Here is a 6,488-nt window from a genome sequence, read left to right on the forward strand (position 1 = left end):
GTAGAACCTGACTTTTTTCACCACTGAAGTTCGTTTTGTTAGATAGCGCCCAATGTTCCAGTCTGTCAAGGTCCTTCTGAATCTGAACTCTTATCTTCTGCAGCATCGGCTATTCCTGCCAGCTTGGTGTCATCTGCAAATTTTATTTTGAAGATCTTACATGGAAAATCAACAGAACCCAGAAAGGCCCAACAAAGATTCCATTTCCTTAGGGTTTTGCAAAAGAATAAAGTGGAACAATAGCAATAAATTTTACTGCTCCACGATAGAAAGCGTCCTCATGTATTGCCTTACGGTGTGGTATTCTGGATTAACAGCCACAGATAGAAAGACGTTACAGAGGGTGGCGAGAAAAAACATCGTGGGCTGTTCCCCGATACCACTAGATGACCTTGCTAGGGCTCGCTGCCTTAGAAGAGTGGGGAAACTTCTCAGGGATGACTCACATCCCGCTCGGCACTTCTTCACTCTCCAACCATCGGGGAGGAAGTATAGAAGCTTAGCCAGCCGCACCAACTGGCTGAAGAACTGTGAGCTGTCAGACTTCCGAACGGAAAATAATGTCATGTCAGCATAGGAGGATAGACTTGCAGGGCCGGTGCATTGTGCAAGAAGGTCACATGCTGTAATAAGATTGGGACTGGACCTCAAGGGTGAAAATATATTGGCTTAAGATTCGGGCATGGCTGGAAGAACTGACAAATCAAAAGATCCAATTTAACCCAGAGACCTTTCTATTGGGAATGTCAGAATCGTCATGGGACGAGAAGCATCAGCATTTAATATTACATATTATCCCAGCGGCTAGGATAGCTTTTGCCCAAACCTGGAAATCAACAATGGCACCCACAAATCTGGCACTAATCAATAACATTCACCAAAGTGAAGAAATGATTAGATGAACCATGTTACTAAAAAATAAGGAAGAAGGAGATTGCTTTACAATATGGAATATAGGGTGCAAATGGCTGAGTAAAAAGGAAGTAACGATGTTTAGTGAAATTCTAAGGAAAAACAGGAACAAGGACAAATATGTATATAGTTATGTATATATGTAAAGTAATATAAATAAATGTGATATTGCAATGCAATAATAATACAAATAAGTAAGGACTTAGTAAATAACTTATAAGTATATTTGTAGTAAATGAACTTAACTGACACTAACAGATATGTTCACGGTTATGATAAGGCTGAAAAATGTGAGAACATATTTCTCTTTTATAATTTTATTTTGAAATCTTGAATAATGATATTAATAAAAAAAAGAACATTAAAAAAAAGGTTGGGACTGGGTTAGGGACTTCTATCCTCCCCCTGAGTTGTGTTGGGAGGGTTTGTGTGCACGAAGGGATGCTCAGCCAGTATCATTAAACACATGCTGTACTCTGACCCGAACGCCCACTCTGCCCACTCTCCCTGCCCCACACAGTCACTCCTCACCTCCCCGGCATAGCACGCGGTGTGGCTCCTCACGTCGACCAAGCGGTCTCTGCTCTACAGCTGGCCTGCCTTCCAACATGGTCCCTGTGGCCCAACTGAACGCCCCTGATCTGCCTGCCTGGGTAAGAAAGCCTGCAAGACACACCAACCCCTCTGTCTCTGGCCTCCAGCTGGCCTGGCTTGCTTCGCCACAGTGGCTGCATCCCAGGCAGCACTGGGAATCTGCCTGTCCGCACTGGCTGGGAGAGCGCTCTCCCCGTGGGTGGGAAGCCACATGGCTGTGCTGGCAAGGGGAACAAATTCCCCCAGGATTTCTTGGCCTCCCTCATTTCCAGCTCCTTCGCATTTCTCACCACCATGCGTAGAGAAACGAAAGCGGGGGGAGTGGGGGACTAAAAATATCCGCTCAATCAATTCCAATTTCTCCCAAAAGAAAAAGACCTCACAAAGTTTCATTGAATTCAAAGATTTTTTTCTATTACACTGGTTAATACAGTGGTTCCCAAACTTTTTCAGTCCCCCGCGCCCTTGGTGCTACAAACTCATCCTCGGTGCCCCACACCCAGGGATGGGATTCAAATTTCTGTGGGTGTGGTCTAATTTGGGGGGGGGGGTGGCTTGCTGGTCACATGTTCCACAGTGACAATAAAGTTAAAAAGAAATTTGATGAGTTCCCCCTCATTCAAATCATTGGTGAAGATATTGAACTGTACAGAGCCTAAGAAGGAGCCATGGGGTCCCCCACTGCATTCCTCCCTCCATATAGATGTAGTTCCAGTGAGCTTGGAGAGACTCAAGCTCTGAGAATTAAAAGATATCCTGAAATATTGCAATACTCTGGAAGGGAGGACACAAGGGTCTCGTGGTTTGGAGATGGACTCAACTGGTATACCAACAAATCATGACTAAAGTGAGTCAGGAGGAAAATGGACAATTTGCAGTTTGTCAAGCATTAACTGATATCCCAACGTTAAATTAAAAATTTCCATTTGGTTAGTGGCAAAAGATACCATCCGGAACACAATCATGGTTGTATTGGAACGGTGCCCTTTTTTCAACCGGGGATCAAATGAATGAATGCCACGTCTCTGTCCTTCTTCCTTATTCCTGTAAGTTCATTGAGAGAGACAATGTGGACTATTACCATTTTTCACAGTGCACGATGTTTGTTTTGCATCAGCAAAGATAGGTAAACATCTCTCTTAATCTGTTTTGACTTTGGAAATCCAACAAGATTAATTTTAAGCTCAGTTCTTAAACTCCATTAAACCTGTTGGGGAAGAAGGAATTTGACATTTCAATCAGTTAACTTGAAGTATTAAAATACCGACAATCAGTGTATACGTGCATTAGAATTCTCTTTATGAATTAGAATTAGAAATCTTTTTTCCATTTCAATGTGATTGGACTCCCAAGGAATTTGGGGATTTAATGAAATTTTAGTTTATGGAGAGAACATATAATGCTCTGCATCTCAACCTCACTCAAGGCACTAGGATAATTGCAAAGAATTGCTGTCCAATATGTTCTAATTTTGCCTTGATTTAACAGGTATAGATTTGTCTTAAGCTCCCTCAAATGAAGGGGGAAGAAGGAATTTAACTATCTGTACATTTAATCTGGGGATGGAAATATCTGGTGTTTCACAATAATAAAATAAAGTAGTGGGAAGGGAATTTTGGAGGACTTCTACTCCAACGTGCTGCCTAAGCAATGAGGCCCTGTAATATGTTAGAGAAATGGTTCTCCAAGCTCTCCTTACAAAATTCCAGCAATAGAGCACCCTCAACTTCTGAAGGCAAGACATCCCACTGATTAATTGTTCCAGCTTTCATGAAATGTCTCCTTAATTCTAGGTTGGTCCTCTCCTTAATGAGTTTCCATCTATTGTTTCTTGTAATGCTTAGACACACCCAGTTCCAGTAATCTTTCTTCAGATGTTTTAGCCTCCAGCCCCCTGGTCATTCTAGGTTCTCTTATTTCCAGAGTGTCAAGATCTTTTTTCTTTTTTTATTGTGGCAGATATAGAAACTGGATGCAATATTCTAACTGAGGTCTTATTAAGGCTTTATAAAGTGCTAATAATACTTCACATGATCTTGATTCTATCCTTCTGTTAATGCAGTCTAGGATTATGTTGGTTTATTTGGCAGCTGCAGCACATGTCTGGCTCAGATTTAAGTAACTCTCCACTGGGGTTCCAAGATCCCTCTCGCAGTTACTGCAATGGAGCCAGGATTCCTCTGTTATGGACATTTTGAGTATTTCAGAGAACGGGCAAATACCACCTCTCACTGGCCCTGCCCCAACCTGCCCAGTCACAACTTGCCATGCCACACTGCCCGCTCTCCCTGCCCCGCACAATCACACCTCACCTTTCTGGTATAGCACAATGTGCGCTCCTCACGTTGACCAAACAGCTGCACCATGGGCTGTCAGACTTCTGAATGGAAGATAACTTCATGTCAACATAGTATGAAAGACTTGCAGGGCCAGCACGTTGTGCAACAAGGTCACATAATGTAATAAGATTTGGACTGTGTTAGGGACTCCTGTCTTCAATGTGAATTGTGTTCAATGTGCGTATGCACGAAGGGAGGTTCAACCAATCTCATTGTACACATGTTCCACAGTGACTATAAAGTTAAAAAGAAATTTGATGGGTTCCCCCTCACCCAAATCATTGGTGAAGATGTTGAACTGTACAGAGCCTAAGAAGGAGCCATGGGGTACCCCACTGCATTCCTCCCTCCATATAGATATAGTTCCAGTGAGCTTGGAGAAACTCAAGGTCTGAGAATTAAAAGATATGCTGAAATATTGCAATACTCTGGAAGGGAGGACACAAGGGTCACGTGGTTTCGAGATGGACTCAACTGGAATACCAACAAATCATGACTAAAGTGAGTCAGGAGGAAAATGGACGATTTGCAGTTTGTCAAGCATTAACTGATGTCCCAACCTTAAATTAAAAATTTCCATTTGGTTAGTGGCAAAAGATACCATCCGGAACACAATCATGGTTGTATTGGAACGGTGCCCTTTTTTCAACCAGGGATCAAATGAATGAATGCCACGTCTCTGTCCTTCTTTCTTATTCCTGTAAGTTCATTGAGAGAGACAATGTGGACAGTATAACCATTTTTTACAGTGCACGGTGTTTGTTTTGCATCAGCAAAGATAGGTAAACATCTCTCTTAATCTCTTTTGACTTTGGAAATCCAACAAGATTAATTTTAAGCTCGGGTCTGAAACTTCATTAAACCTGTTGAGGAAGAAGGAATTTGACATTTCAATCAGTTAACTTGAAGTATTAAAATACCGACAATCAGTGTATACGTGCATTAGAATTCTCTTTATGAATTAGAATTAGAAATCTTTTTTCCATTTCAATGTGATTGGACTCCCAATGAATTTGGGGATTTAATGAAATTTTAGTTGATGGAGAGAACATAGAATCCTCTGCATCTCAACCTCACCTGAGGCACTAGGATAATTGCAAAGAATTGCTGTCCAATATGTTCAAATTTTGCCTTAATTTAACAGATATAGATTTGTCTTAAGCTCCCTCAAATGAAGGGGGAAGAAGGAATTTAACTATCTGTACATTTAATCTGGGGATGGAAATATCTGGTTTTTCACAATAATAAAATAAAGTAGTGGGAAGGGAATTTTGGAGGACTTCTACTCCAAGGTGCTGCCTAAGCATGAGGCCCTGTAATATCTTAGATAAATGGTTATCCAATCTCTCCTTACAAAATTCCAGCAATAGAGCACCCTCATCTTCTGAAGGCAAGACATCCCACTGATTAATTGCTCCAGCTTTCATGAAATTTCTCCTTAATTCTAGGTTGGTCCTCTCCTTAATTAGTTTCCATCCACTGTTTCTTGTCCTGCTTTCTGGTGCTTTGGAGAATAGGTTAAACCTGTCTTCTTTGTTGGAGCCCCTCAGGTATTGGAAGACTGCTATCCTGTCACCCCAGTCCCTCTTTTCATGAAATTAGACACACCCAGTTCCAGCAATCATTCTTCAGATGTTTTAGCTTCCAGCCCCTTGATGATTCTTGTTGCTCTTCTTTCCAGAGTCTCAAGATCTTTTTTTTTTTATTGTGGCAGATATAGAAAGTGGATGCAATATTCTGACTGAGGTCTTATTAAGGCTTTATAAAGTGCTAATAATAATTCACATGATCTTGATTCTATCCTTCTCTTAATGCAGTCTAGGGTTGTGTTGGTTTATTTGGCAGCTGCAGCACATGTCTGGCTCAGATTTAGGTAACTCTCCACTGGGGCTCCAAGATCCCTCTCGCAGTTACTGCAATGGAGCCAGGATTCCTCTCTAATGGACATTTTGAGTAGTTCGGAGAACGGGCAAATACCACTTCTCACTGGCCCTGCCCCAACCTGCCCAGTCACAACTTGCCATGCCCACACTGCCCCCTCTCCCTGCCCCGCACAATCACACCTCACCTTTCTGGTATAGCACCCTGTGCGCTCCTCACGTTGACCAAACAGTCTCTGCTTGTGGCTTTCCTGCCTTCCGGTGCAGAGCCTGTGGCCCAGCTGAGCGCTCCTGATCTGTCTGCCTGGGAAAGGAAGCCTGCAACTCACCCGAACCCTCTGTCTCTGGCCTTTAGATTGCCTGGCCGACTTGGCCACAGCAGCTGCATCCCACGCAGCACAGGGAATCTGCATGGCTGCGCTTGCTGGGAGAACGCTCTCCCCATGGGTGGGAAGCCACATGGCTGTGCCCGTTAGGAGAACAAATTCCCCGAGGATTTCTTTGCCTGCTTGATTTCCAGCTCCTTTTTGATGCTACACGGCTGGGTATTTGGTTTTTTACGGTTAGTGTTAGATCAATCGTCACTTTCTATTCTTCGGGCAGGAGACCTCTGATTCTGGATCCCTAAATTCTTTTTCCGCGTCCTTCCATTTTCATCTTGGAAAGACTGCCCAATGCAATGAGCTGTATAGAAACAAAAATCAGGGCTTCACAAGAAAGAGGTTTTGTGTCAAGGAAAGCAGAATGAGATGTTGTGTTATAC

Source organism: Pseudonaja textilis, chromosome 3, assembly GCF_049901715.1.
Source record: "Pseudonaja textilis isolate UNSWEBS1 chromosome 3, rPseTex1.2, whole genome shotgun sequence".
Taxonomy (NCBI): domain Eukaryota; kingdom Metazoa; phylum Chordata; class Lepidosauria; order Squamata; family Elapidae; genus Pseudonaja; species Pseudonaja textilis.